General features: G+C 54.2%; 1 protein-coding gene across 4 annotated transcripts in view; it reads right to left on the bottom strand.

The window, feature by feature from the left end:
* COBL (cordon-bleu WH2 repeat protein) overlaps nucleotides 1-14,754 on the bottom strand; it is a 248,785-nt gene that overhangs the window by 156,740 nt on the left and 77,291 nt on the right. The window contains exon 1 of one of the 4 annotated variants that reach the window (XM_041721752.1): nucleotides 4,436-4,716. The exons of the other annotated variants lie outside the window; for them this stretch is intronic. The gene's annotated coding sequence lies outside the window, so the exon portion shown is untranslated. Of the gene's footprint in view, nucleotides 1-4,435; nucleotides 4,717-14,754 lie in introns of those variants that run through there. 4 annotated transcript variants of the gene reach the window in all.

A 14,754-nucleotide genomic window follows, 5' to 3' on the forward strand; every position in this document is an offset into this window, starting at 1 on the left:
CGGAGGTCCCCACCTGGAGCCTGCACGGCTACAGCCCCAGCTGCCAACATGCCCTCCAGTGGGATCCCCTGCACCTGGGGGGCACACGTCTGCAGCGGGGAGGGGGTGAGGGCTGAGCGGATGCACGGTGCTCACCACTTGGCCTGAGCCCGCCTGCTCTTAGCCTCGGACCTCAGGCTCCACGTCCCAGGCAAGACAGCAGGACCTCAGCCTCTGCGCGTGGGTCTCTTCTTTCTGGGTCTCAGCTCCACTGGTGGCATCAGGGGCTGGGCCGTAGGACACTACTCTAGTACACTAACTCACAGAAGATGATGAGCCCCAAACTACCACTATTATGTTATGATTAGCATTAGGGCAGTCGCTACGCAAGAAAAAAAAAATCAGAAATGTTGGCAAAGATGTGGAGAAGTTGGGACCCTTGGGTTCTGCTGGTGGGAATGCAAAGTGGGGCAGCCACTATGGGAACTGGTATGGAGGTTCCCCCTACCAAAAAATAAATAAATAAATAAAACTAAAGTGACCAAAATTCCTCTTCTGAGTCCAGGAACACCTTGGTCAGAGTACAGGTCTGTTTCCAGAGCGCCGCAGCACAGCCGCTGTCACAATAAAACTAGCCAAATGAGGGTTTTTTTTGGTTTCCCAATGCATATAAAAGTCACATTTACACCGAACTGTGGTGTTTAGTACGCAAGAGCATCACGCCTAAAAGTAAAATGTGCAAACCTTAATTTAAAAATACTTTACTAAAAAAAAAAAATTAAAAAATAAAAAATAAAATACTTTACTGCAGGGCCCCTTGGTGGCTCCGTCGGTTAAGCATCCGGCTTGAATTCGGCTCAGGTCACAGTTTTAGGGTCACGAGATTGATCTCCCCATCAGGCTCGACTCAGTGTGGAGCCCGCTTGGGACTCTCTCTCGTCCTCTGCCCCTCTCCTGCTCATGGGTGCTGCTGTCTCTTTCTCTCAACAAATAAAATAAAATCTTAAAAAAATAAATAAAATCTTAAAAAAATATTTTACTGCCAAAAAAGGCATCATCTGAGGTCTCAGACAGTCATCATGTTTTCGCCGGTGGAGGGTCCGCCTCGCTGCTGGCTCAGGGTGCTGGTGGCTGAGGACAGCGCGGCCACAGCCATTTCTTACACTAAGACGACAATGAGCTTTGCTACGTGGATTGGCTCTTCCTTTCGTGAATGTTCTCTCCTAGCAGGTGATGCTGTCTGATAGCATTTCGCCCACAGAACTCCTTTCAAAGCTGGAACGAATGCTCCCCAACTCCGTCACCACCGCTTTATCGGCGACGTTCCTGTGATGTTCTGAATCCGCTGCTGCCACTTCAACAATCTTCACAGAGTCTCTCCAGGAGTAGTTTCCATCCCATGGGACCACCGCCTCCGCTCATCCGTAAGAAGCAACCTCCATCCATCAAGGTTTGGTCGGGAGATGCAGCAAACCAATCCCACCTTTAGGCTCGACTGCTAGTTGTGCTCGTCTTGCTATTTCTGCGACACCTCCGGTTCCGTCCTCCGGGACAGTCTTGAACCCCTCAAAGTCATCCGGGATGGCTGGCATCGGCTTCCTCCCCGCTCCTGCTCGCGTGGACAGTCTGACACCTTCCCGTGAATCACGAGAGTCCCCAACAGTATCTAGAGCGGCGAATCCTTTCCAGAGGGTTTGCAATGGACTTTGCCCAGATGCATCAGGGGAATCGTCGTCTAGGGCAGCCAGAGCTTTAGGGAATGTATCTCTTAAATAATGAGACTTGTATGTATGCACTGGGATATTCCTCAGCCATCAGAGACGACAGATACCCATTTGCTTGCACGTGGATGGACCTGGAGGGTATGATGCTGAGTGAAGTGAGTCAATCGGAGAAGGACAAACATTATATGTTCTCATTCATTTGGGGAATATTAATAATAGTGAAAGGGAATAGAAGGGAAGGGAGAAGAAATGTGTGGGAAATATCAGAAAGGGAGACAGAACATAAAGACTCCTAACTCTGGGAAACGAACTAGGGGTGGTAGAAAGGGAGGCGGGAGGGGGGTGGAGTGACTGGGTGACGGGCACTGAGGGGGGCACTTGGTGGGATGAGCACTGGGTGTTATTCTGTATGTTGGCAAATTGAACACCAATAAAAAATACATTTATTATTAAAAATAATAATAATAAGACTTGAAAGTCAAAACGACAACTCAATCCATGGGATGTGGAATGGATGTTGTGTCACAGGCACAAAAACGACATTGATCTCATTGTCCATCTCCACCAGAGCCCTTGGCAGGTACGCAGCCGGCGAGCAGCCCTATTTTGGAAGAATTCTTTTTTTTTTTTTTCCTGCAGGGGGTCTCAGTAGTGGGGTTAAAATATCTCATAAAACATGTCATAAACTGATGTACCAGGTCTTGTTGTTTTATTTACGGAAAACAGACAGAGTAGACTTTGCACAAATCTTCAGAACCTTATGATTTTCAGGATGGCAGGTGAGCATCGGCTTCGGCCTCACGGTACCAGCCGCATTAGCCCCTCGCGAGAGACCAGGCGCCGACCTCTCCCCTGCCAGGAGGTCCTGGATGGCATCAGGGCCCACACAAGGCTGTTCGTCCACACTGGAAACCTTCATGAGTTCTCCGAGCCAGACCCTCCGGATGACTTGCTGCGGCTTCTCCATCAGCCCCTGCTGCTCCACTTCACCCTTCTCTGCTACGGACTCGGCTTCGTCCCTTACACTTCATGGGTCAACCTCCTCCGCGAGCTTCAGACTCTTCTCCGGCGGCTTCCCCACCCCTCAGCCTTCAGAGAATTGAAGAGTCGGGGCCTCCTCGGGATCGGGCTTTGGCTTCAGGGAATGTTGTGGCCCCTTTGATCTTCTTTCCCGACCTTGAAGACTTCCTCCGTATCAGCAATAAAGGCTGGTGGCCTCTTATCATTTGCGTGTTCCCTGGAATAGCACTTTGGATTTCCTTCGAGAGCTGCTCCTTTGTGTTCGCAGCTGGGTCGTCACAGGAGATCTTGCTTTCAGCCTGTCTTGGCTTTCAACGTGCCCTCCACACTGAGCTCGGTCATTTCTAGGTTTTGATTAAAATTGAGAGACCTGCAGCTCTTCCCTTCGCTTGCACACGCACGGGGCATTGTGGGGTTATTAAGTGGCCTCATTTCAGCCCTGGTTTGTCTCAGGGAATGGGGACACCCAAGGGGTGAGGGGGGGGGGACCGTGGTCTGCGGGGCACTCAGAACTCACAAAATAGTTCAATGAAGTCCACTATCTTTCATGGACACGGTTCGCGATGCCCCAAAATAATTACAATAGCAACATGAAAGGTCGTGAATCACAGAGCACCCGGACAAATACAATAATACTGGGAAATTTTAAAATATTGTGAGAATTACCAAGATGTGACACAGAGACCCAAAGTGCTGGAAAAATGGTGCCAAGAGACTTTCTTGTAAATCTAACATTTACATTAAAAAAAAATGCAGTTTCTTGTAACCCTAACATTTACATTAAAAAAATGCATCTGTTTGGTGCAATAAGGCAAAGCACCATAACATGTCTCTGTCCATACCCCAAGGGACTGAGACACCTGAAAAGGTAGCCCCCTCCATCCACAGCAGCCTTATTCACAACAGCCCAAAGGTGGGAGTGACCCAAGCACCCGTCCCTGGATGGAAAAGCAAAATGTGGTAAGTACACATTCTGGAATATTCTCCAGCCCCAAAGGAGACACATTCTGAAGCTCGCTACAACACAGATGACCTTGGAGGACCGTATCCTAAGGGGACAAGCCAGAGACAGACAGGCAAGTAGGCTGTGATTCCCATTACTTGAGGTTCCTACAGAGTCGGACTCCAGGAGATGCCAGGGGGTGGGGAGCTGGGGGCACTGACAGGTTTTGTGTCGCGGGTTTCACAGAGTTTCGGTGGTGCCAGATGGAGAGTTCGGGACACTGGCCGCTGGACAGTGTGACCAAGGCCCCGTGTGGACCACACGCTGGCAAACAGCACATTCAATTTCACGTTACTTGTCTTTGGTTACAACTGAATCACAAAATTTCATCCTAATAAAATGAGATGCTCATCCTGGTGAGTTTATCACGTCCGGCCTCTAAGCCCCTCACAGGGCCCCCTCCCGGGCACCCCTCAGCCCCCACCCCCAGCTCCCTGGCACAGAAGGAGTTCCTTTTGCTGAGCACCCTGGGGGACGAGAAGGCGATGCAGAGCCTGCCCAGGGTGGAGGGAGGCTGAGGCCCCCTTAGAGCGAAGGGGGTGGGTGAGGCTGTCCCCGCGTACCCCCCCCCCCGTGAAGGACGCCTTCGGGAGCCGGGCCACAGGCTGGGCTGGCGTTGGGTTAGGCTTGGCTGTGCCTGGGGGCACGGTGATGGGGTCTCCCCTGCCTGCCTCCTCCATCCTCCTCCATCCAAGGAGCACCACAATACCTGGGGTCGGGCTTGTCTTTTCGAGGACGTAACCGTGTGCCAGGTGGAAAGCAGAAGCCGCCCAGGTGGACAGACAGCCCGAGCTCCTCCGAGGCTGAGCACTGTCTCCACGCCACGCGGTCACAGCGCCGCCGGCTTCGTCTCCGTGGGGCGCACTGTGGCTGTTCCCGTGAACCCGCTCTGCCTCACTCCGCGCTCAGAAGCCACTGCCGTGCCAAGCAGGCGGCTCCCTTCCGGAAGGTCCCGGCAGGTGCCGTGCAGTCAGGCCTCCCCGGGCCTGGGGAGCACCTGGGCAGTGGAAAGGGCAGGGCCCCTCCCGGGCGCACCCTGGGCAGGTGACCAGCTGGCACACCGACACAGGCGCCCTGCCTGCCTCTCCCTCGCCGTCAGGAGAGGCCGGGCCGGTCCCACGTGCCTGCGAGACTGAGTCAGCCAGCAAGCACCCCACCCCCACCCCACCCCTGCTCCCTCCGGGTGCAGGACTGGGTGCGCCCCCGCAGAAACTAGAAAACAAAGTAATATCTACAGAAACATCTCCGGCATTTCCAAGGTCATCAGTCAGAGCGCCACATGGCTTTAGCTTAAAACCATCACGGGTTTCGTGTCCATGGGCAGGGCCGGGGCCGTCCACCTGCAGCGGGGGGCCGCGATCCCCCAGGGGGGCCCCTCGGGAGGCCGCAGCCTGCTCGGCTGGCGCCTCCTGGGCCCGAGAGTGCAGAGTCCAGGGCCAGAGTCCAGGAAGCTGGACTAAAGCCTAACTGCGGGGCGCCCCGCCAGCCTGGGGGAGCCCCGGGCATGTGGGGCCTGCACACCGAGAGGGACAACCCCCGCCTCTCGCTACTCTTCCTCCCCAGAGCGAAGTCCAAAGGGCTCTCTGCCTCATGGGTCTTTTTCTGAGCCTCCAGCACCTTCTCAGTGCCCAAGACCCGCAGCCGCCGGAGCCACTGGCCACCGGCTCAGCGGCCTGGCACGCCCGCCCGACGTGGGTCTGCTTTCCCCCCGGGGCACAAGGGAGCTGCCGCTCTGTGCCCTCGAGTCTCCCAAATTAAGGAGTCTGCTTTCCTCCTCGAAGATTCTGGAAGTCAGACACGAGCCACCCGTGCTCGGGGTCATGTCACTGCCAGCGTCACCCTGGTCTCTCCGGCCAGCAGGTGGACGAACCCCCCGCCCTCCCGAGGAGTGGCTTGGAGGGATGCAGGGAGGCCCCAGCCTCCCGGGCCTCTTGCCCCCCCGACCTCCCCGGTCTGGGCAGGCGGCTCCTGGGAGCAGGCCTGGCTGGGAGGGATGTAATCCCAATGCCATGGGACCATATTCTGCTCCCTACTGACTGCGTCCGTGGGCAGGAGCCAAGTGTGTCCACGAAGATAACCATCCGCCAAACAAACACGGTTGGCCCATCATGTCCCCAACCTCTCTGAGGTGTTGACAACCGTTCTAAGTGGCCCTCTGCAAGCCCTGGGCTCCGAGGGCTCACGGGTATTACCGGGCGACCGCACAGGTAAAGACAGAACCAGACAGGCTGTGCTCAGGCTTAGGAAGGCCTCCGGGTTCTGGGCGGGTTCGGGAAGCGGCCTGCGAACCGCGATATGCAGTCAGCGCGAGGTGGTCAGGATGGGGGGGGCATGAGGCTGTTCCCAGCAAGGGTGACGGGGGGGGGGGGTGGGGCTGAGCATGGACTGGGTCGTGGAGGGAGGGGCTGAGCGTGGACTGGGTCGTGGAGGGAGGGGGCTGAGCGTGGACTGGGTCGTGGAGGGAGGGGGCTGAGCGTGGACTGGGTCGTGGAGGGCCTTTTCGTTCCCAAGGAGCCACACCAAACCACACGGCGTCGGCTCCTGAGGCACACGCACACACACCCGCACCCGAACAGCTCTGGGAGGCACGTCCACAAGCCAGGGCGACTCAAGGCGGCGGAGCACCAAATCCAACGGAGACCCCAGGGCCGGTCACAGTGCAGCAGAGGGGGGGTTCCAAAGACTCAGCAGAGCGCTCCCCGCACGGGCGGGCACCAGCGCCTTCCAGAGGAGCGTGTGCTGCACGGGAGGACGCGCGGCGGGCCGGGTAGGGAAGCTGCTGGGAGCGGAGCCCGCTGACGGTGCCAGGCCTCCCGATGCAGGCCCTGGCGGCCCCCGGGAGACAGGCACATGGGCAGCTGCCCCCCACCCTGTACCCCAGCCTCCAGGGGTCTGGGGGGGACCCCGTACTTCCAGGTCGCCCACGCTGGCGGGGTATGGGGCTTCCGAGTGGAGCGGGTACGGGGGCCGGGGAGACGCGCTGGGTGCCGGCCTAAGAGCGCAGGGCCCCGGAGCCCCCTCCGCACTGGGCTGGGACTCCGTGGGTACCCCGCGAGGATGAGGACGCGAGGACCCGTCGAGAGCCTCCAGGGCGCTTCTGCCCTGCGTTCTAGCAGGAACTACTGAACTTCGTGACCGAGGGGGATGGTTTCGGGCCGCCCACCCGTGCACACAGCAGGCCAGGAGGCGCTAGCTGCATCAGCGCAGCTCTCCCCGCCGAAGGCACCAGCGACTCACAAGGTGCGGGCACGGTGATGGGCCTGCAAACACCCCGGGCTCTGTGCCCACATGGCCAGAACGGGTCACAGGCTTGAGAGCTTGAGTTTCCGTGTAGACCGAAGCGGGTAACAGATACAAGACGAATGGCGCAGGACCCGGCCAGCAGTGGAGGCTCGGGGCCCCGTCTTTACAAACTCTCTTAGGCCCGAAGAGGGTATCTGACCCAAGGAGAAACCTAAAACAGACTCGGTCCAATGTGAGGTTCACCTGCAGCAAAAAGGTGCCCCTCGGGGGTGTGGAAACTTCATCAGGTTACAATGTGCTTGGGTGCACCTGCTTATGTCTTTAGAACAATGTTCCAAAATGATTATAAAATTCTTAAGGAAAACTTTTGTGCAAAAAAGACCTCAACTCTAAAACACGATTTTCTTTGAATCGGGGTTTATTAATCCCTAAAGATCTACAAATGGATCTGTTGGCAACCTAAAGGGTAAACAATTTTTTAAAATGGTGCAATCAGGTCTATATACATATACATAAGTGTGTGTGTGTGTGTGTGTGTGTGTGTATTTAATTAGTAGCTTCCCACACTCATCGTCTGCATTGTACTCACAGCCACACCTGTTCAGTACCAGTGTTGGGTGGGGTTGGGACCGGGTTGGCAGCAGAGACTGAATGATGCCCCCTGCACCGCCAGGGTCAAGGGCTCCCCAGTAGTTCAAACCCAAAGTCTTGTGCCGCTTCAGAACTGAACATGCTTGTTCTCTGTTGCCCTAAAACGTGATCCTGCCCTTTAACCAGCCATACAGTGTTACATAGGCAATGAGGAGTATTTGATTTAACTACTTTTCAGTGTTGTGTTTGCATGCATTACCAAACAGACCCGTCAAATTAACGGGATCTTGTTTTTTTGGGGGGGTGGGGCAGGGGGGTCTTGTTATCTACACTGAAAAGCAACCATCGGCGCGTCTGGGTGGCTCAGTTGGTTGAGCGTCTGACTCTTTAGCTTAGGTCGCGATCTCAGGGTCGTGAGCTCAGGCCCCACGTTGGGCTCAGAGTCTCCCTCTCTATCTCCCTCTGCCTCTCCTGCTCATGCTTTTTCAAATAAATAAATCTTAAAAAAAAAAAAAAAAACAACCATAATGCAGATGGCATTGATGTAAATGGTGATCATTGTCTTAGAGATTTTTATTATTATTATTATTCATGAGAGACACAGAGAGGGGCAAAGACAGGCAGAGGGAGAAGCAGGCTTCCTGCGGGGAGCCCGATGTGGGACTGGATCCCAGGATCCCGGGGTCACACTCTGAGCAGAAGGGAGATGCTCAACCATGGAGCCACCCAGGCGTCCCATGATGATTATCATCTTAAAGTCAAAAGATTAATGTGCACAGTAAGAAACTGACCTACATAGACTTTTTACATAACTTTTACATGTCAGATTGAATGCTGGTGATCTCAATCAAGTGTCATTGTCATGTAAAGGGAGTGGAGGGTTGTGATTCAGAGTGAGAGCCAGGTGGCTAAGGGGCAGGCAGCCTCAGATCAAAGCCTGGCTCTGCTGCTTACTAGCTGTGTGCTCTCAGCAACTGACAGAGGCCTGTGCCTCAGTTTCCATATCTGGAAAATTGGAACGATCTTGTAGGATCACTATCATAATCCAACATAATGATGCTCATGAGTACAGAGACGGGCCAGCACTCAAGTTCATAATAAGTATTAGGGACAGCAGCCTCTCATTACCAACTAACACTTTCATTACTGCAACTTTTGTGCTTTATCTTGGGTAATTTGTATAATCTAATTTCATTTAAAAGGAGCCTACTTACCTAGCTTTATGCCTGTAGGTACTTAAGAAAACTGTAATACATTTAATTTAACAAAAGGAGTCAGGATCATTGTTTTGGGGGAGTCGTGAGACCACTTCTTATACCATACACACAAATAAACTCAAAATGTATTAAAGACCTAAATGTGAGACCTGAAACCATAAAACTGCTAAAAGAAAACCCAGGCAGTAATCCTTTGGACTTAGGCCCTAGGAATATTATTCTGCATCTATCTCCTCAGGCAAGGGAAACAAAAGCAAAAATAAACTATTGGGGCTTCATCACAATAAAAAGGTTTTGCACAGCAAAGGAAACCACCATCAAAAAAATAGACAACCTACGGGATGGGAGAAGATATCTGCAGATGATACATCCAACAGGGGGTTCATGTTCAAAACATATACAGAAATTATATAACTCAATGCCAAAAAACCCCACAAACAATCCATTAAAAATTGGGCAGAGGACCTGAAAACGTATTATTCCAAAGAAGACATCCAGTTGGCCAACAGACACATGGGAAGACGCTCAGCATCACTCTTCATCAGGGAAATGCAATTCAAAACCCCAGTGAGATACCACCTCACACCTGTCAGGATGGCTAAATCAAGAAGAAAAGAAATAGCAGGTGTTGGCAAGGACGTGGAAAAAAAGAAACCTTCATGCACTGTTGGGGGAGATGCAAACTGTGGAAAACAGCATGGAGGTTCATCAAAAAATTAAGAATAGAAATATTTTTAGAGGCATCTAGTAGGCCCTAGGAGGCAGATAGGGCGTCTAGGTCACGTTGCCTAACATGTATGGAGGGTTCTGGTTTAAGTGGATTACAAGCGGCTACGCTACACGCACTTGGCCCCTTGCACTAAGGTGTCTGCGAGGCCACTCTAGCACGCGCACTATGAGTGCTTCAGCCCCTGGGCCGAGCCCTCCCACGCCAGTGCCTTCCCCGTGATGTTGGGGCTCTTGCCCTTCAGCACAACCTTCAGACCCCTGAAGGAGAAGGAGGATTCTGAACAATGCCGCAGAGCCCTGGGACTCCTAATACTACGCAGATGGGAGTTATGCAGGGCTGTGTCTTCCTCTCACAGAAGTTTTTTTATTGTTTGGTGTTGGGTTTATTTTGGCTTTTGTTGTTGTTTGATTTCGGCCATGGGACGGTGGCACAGCCTTGCCTCAGTGGGAGATGCAGCATTGAGTATCAAGGGTCACGGGATGGGGAATGATTTTTCTGTGAGTCTTTCCACCTACTGCTAAGCGGTATTTTTTATACGGAGTCATTCTCCTTTCTAAGATAAATATGCCCTCCAACTTTAAAAAATAAGAAGTGCCGTAGTGCTATCTAGTAATTCCATTGCTGGGTGTTTACCCAAAGGAAATGAAAATACTAATTCGGGAAACTTTCTGCACCCCTATGTTTACTGCAGCATTATTTACAACAGCCAAGCTATGGAAACAATCCAATTATCTGCTAATAGATGAATGGACAAAGAAGGTATATGTATATATATACACATATATATGAAGGTACACACACACATATACATCTATCTATCAATATCTATATATACACAGACAATGGAATATTACTGAGACATAAGAAAAGAATAAGATCTTGCCAGTTGCAACAAGATGGATGGATCTAGAGGGTATAAAGCTAAGTGAGTCACACAAAGACAAATATCTGATGATTTCACTTATATGTGCATCTAAACAAACAAAAGAAATAAGCAAAGAGAAACAGGAGACTCACACACGGAGAGAACAAACTGGTGGATGTCAGAGTGGGGGACGGTGGGGGATGGGCAAAATAGGTAAAGTGCAGTAAGAGCTACAAACTTCCAGTTAGGAAATAAGTTAAGGGGCAGCCTGGGTGGCTCAGCGGTTTAGCACCACCTTCGGCCCAGGGCCTGATCCTGGGGTCCTGGGATCGAGTCCCAGATTGGGCTCCCTGCATGGAGCCTGCTTCTCCCTCTGCCTGGGTCTCTGCCTCTCTCTCTCTCTCTCTCTCACAAGAATAAATAAAATCTTAAAAAAGAAAAAAGAAAAAAGAAAAAAGAAGTCAGAGGGACGGCAAGTAGAGCACAGCGCCTACAGTCAGCAGGACTTTACAACATGGTCAGGTGACAGATGGTGACCACTCATTGTGGTGAGCGCCAAGCAATGTACACAACTGTCTAATCACTATGTTGTATGATGCAAATAATATAACGTCATATGTCAACTATACTTCGGTAAAAAAAAATAAAACACAATAAAATATTTAAAAATAAAATGGGTCCCTACACTATCAACTCTGAGACAGGCAGTCAGATGGGAGTCCCAGGGTTCACTGGGTGTTTGCCGCTGCTCATCCAGGCTATTTTAGATTATTTCCAAGCAGAAGGGCTGAATAGGAGGGGGCAGGAGGGCCAGCACTCCACCAATGGCCAGGAGTGACCAGGCCACACTTAGTCTCAAAACTGGAGAGAAGGCCATTCCCGACCTAGCACCTTCTAGGAAGGGGCGTGTGGTGTCTGCCCCATAGACCCTCCTCCCTACTCCCTGAATCCTATCCTGGCCACCCATCGGACCTCAGGGCAGGTCATGTCTATCTTCAAGAAGAGATTTATATCTTCAAAAAAGAAGAGGACCTCCTGGTCCTTGGGTCATGGTCACAGTGACAGCTGAGATTCCAAGAACATTCTAGAACCTTTTGTGAGTGACAGATGCTCAGCTCTCTTCAGGATTCTCCTTCTTCTCTCCTGTCCTATGTAGAAGGGCACTAGCATGGCCTGTGTGGCCGACCACATCATACAGTGTCCACCAGGGCACTGTCCTCTCCCCTGTGACTCCTATCACCCTGTCCACTGGGAAACCACGCCCTGAGATTTGGATTTCAGAATGGGGCCTGCAGGTCACCCTATACTTCAGGGTCATGCTCTGTAAGAGTCTTCAATAGGGTTGGCACGACCGGAGAAATTAACCGGTTTTCTTTTGTGAATGTGTTTTATCTAATGGGTAGAGTTTCCCTTTTGCAAGATACATCTACAATTTTCTAAGGAAATTCAATGAAAGTTGAAGCATATCAAGTGCTTGGTATGCGGAGTCCAGGAGAACGAAGGGCCTTCTGCTGGCACCGGCCAGGTCCTTCCATTTATCCTTCTGGGGACAATCAAACTCCAGAACAAAGGGGAGCAAAGACATCCGATCCCAACTGCTGATGCTAGAAATGGACTAATTTGGTTGTTAGAAATGAGTTGGGGAGGGGGGAAGCCCTCGTGGAGGCAACAGGGTGGGGAAGTGGTCTTCGCCACCCTTCTCAGTAACGGAGCCAGAGCGCAGAGTGGGGGGTGCACCTTCCCTTCCACCCAGGCAGCAGCAAGGGTCAGGGAGCGTCGGCGCTGCCAGGCGGACTCGCCTCTCAACGGGGACTCGGAGCTATTCCAGAGGGCTCTGCACTGGCTCGGATGGAATCCCCAGCAGCAGTGGGACACCGCCCGTTAGACCTAATGCCCTCATCCCCCCCTGAGGCCCACAGGCCCACCTCTCACCCTCGCTTCCTGCTAAGAGGTTCTGCGTTCGTGCTCCTTCTACAAGTCCCTTCTGCACTTTGCTTTGTACCTGTAATAGAGTACACGCCTTGGCGCCGCCTCGAGGCCTGAGCCTGCCCCCTTGCTCCCCGCCAGCCTCAGTACTGCCACCTGCCACGTCCCCACGGCACGGCCTCCTCCATCCCTGGAATAAGCGAGCTCGCCTCTGTTGAGGCCTCGCACATGCCGCGGCCCTGCTGGGCATGCTCCGCTCTCTCCTCGACTGCTTTCCGCCCTCCACGACTCAACCTGACACGTGCACTCCTCACAAGGCCATCCCCTAATTCCTAACGGGGCCCCCCAGCAGGGTTGCTGGCTCCTTCGCCAGCGCCTCTCCGGATCTGCATTCACAGGGTCACCCGGCTGCTCCTCGCTGAGCGAGCGAGTTCTCTCCGCTGGGATTCAGCTGCCATGACCCTGGCCACGTTTGCCACAAACCAAGACGAGGTGTCCCTACTCCCTGTCCGGACACCCAGAGGGCAGCAAGCACTGCTGAAGGCACCCGTGTCTGGCTAGGGAGCCCCCAAGCATCCAACGGCCGGGCACCAGCTCTCACGGCTCTAAGGACAATATTCATCCAGTTTTGAACTCCCAGCTCCTGATCACTTAGGAAGCAGTCAAGCACCGTGTGTGCTCGCTCCTCACATGCCAGGTATGTGCCCCCCATTTCCTGTATGGGCTGACTGAGGCTGCCACCGGGTGAGCACCTTCCTCATGGCCCCACCGCTGGAGAGACAGCAACGCCCGCTGGGTCTGACGCTGCTCAGGCCGTGATGCGCCCCTGGCCCCTCAGTTACGTCCCCAAAGCCAAAGCCCAGGGGTACCTGGCAGGTTGGTATTGCCTGTGCAGGCCTCGTGCCCTGTGCCGGAGCACTGGCGCCCTGGGGGGCAGCAGCCATGGAAGGGGGTAGGCCAGGAGGCGACCCTACGGTCAAGCTTCCGGTGCAGCCACAGACACAAGCCGTCTGCTGTGATGTGGGGTCTGAACAAGCCTTGCTTCTAGGTAGAGTCAGAGCCCCCAAGAATTTCATTCAGGGCTCCAGGTTCCCTTAGGGATCCCACGAATCACAGGGACCACGTTCAGCGCCCTCGGGGAACAGAGGAAGAGGCAGCGTCAAGGGGAAAGGTGGGGACCCGTCCAGGGCTGATGTCAGGAGCTGGAGCAGCCCCCAGGTCAGTCCTTGGGGTTCTCAGTGCCTGCAGGGTCGGGGACTCCGTCGAGGGTCTGATGAGGGCGATCCGTCCTCTCTCCAGGCAAGATGCCCCTGCATGTGCACACGAGCTCCTCGCACACCGGCGGCGCTCGGGGACCCCGGCCTGGGCCCCCCGTGGTGCTGTGTGTCAGGGCTGGGCTCCTCCCAGGATCGGGGCCACGTTCCCTCTAAGACGACAACTCCGTCTAATGCAGGAGACATGAGGGAAGTCCCCCCCCGCCCCTGCCCCAGATGCTTCCCCTACCAGCTCCGCCGTTAAAAACTAAACCTAACGCAGGAGGAACATTTGCCAAGAGATGCCGAAAGCTAAAGCTCAGGAAACCCTCAAACTAGGCGGCCACCTCGAAGCTGCAGCCTGCAGGTGAGGACAGTAACGCCTCACCGGCCGGCAAACCAAGGGCCACAGCCGTCCCAGGAAAATGCTGCCTTTTGGGGGCAGCGCAGACACCCCATCTCGGAGCGCGCCCCGGAACACATCGTGTGGCCGGGAGGCAGTTGGCAGCCCCTGCGACACCCTCTGCACTCGGGGAGACCTAAGGTCACATCCAGCAAAGGTGCTGACCGGCGGCGTGAGCTCCAGCAAACGAGGTCGCGCGGGCAGGTTGCCATCCCTTGCCAGCCTCAGTTTCCCCCAGAGCTGAGCAGACAGCGCTTTCGACGCCCGGCTGATGCGTTCACAGAAGGTTTCGGTGTTTCTCGGGCTGTGCTGCTGGGCGCACACCGCTCAAGGACCTACGGTTCGGTCGCGAATATTTTTTCGTTATTAGCAGGCTTACTGCCGGCGACAGATAAAACAAAACTAAAAAGCCAGCCTCCAGCCTCCACGTGGGTAGACCGCGTGCGCCCCAAAGGCTCACTGATGCAGCAAATGCATTCAAGTCCCACTGAGAAATCCTGCTCCCGACACCGTCTCACCGCTCCGACCGGGCTTGGCGAGCTTCCGTAACCCAACACGGAGAGATTAGGTCTCGTGGCAGGATTCCCCGAGCCGTAATGACCAAAGGTAGGGTGGCCCTCACCCAGCTCTACCCTCGGGCCCGCGGAGGTGGGCACGCTGGCATCCGGGCGCCCATCGGGGCCACGGGCGAGCCGCGCCCACCGCATCCCCCAGCTCCCAACCCCACGACAGCTCGGGCCGCGCGGATCGGGGGCCATCCCACAAGGCCAGAGTCACGGCGCCTTCGGACGGGACGTTAC

Source organism: Vulpes lagopus, chromosome 11 (genome assembly GCF_018345385.1).
Source record: "Vulpes lagopus strain Blue_001 chromosome 11, ASM1834538v1, whole genome shotgun sequence".
Lineage (NCBI taxonomy): Eukaryota > Metazoa > Chordata > Mammalia > Carnivora > Canidae > Vulpes > Vulpes lagopus.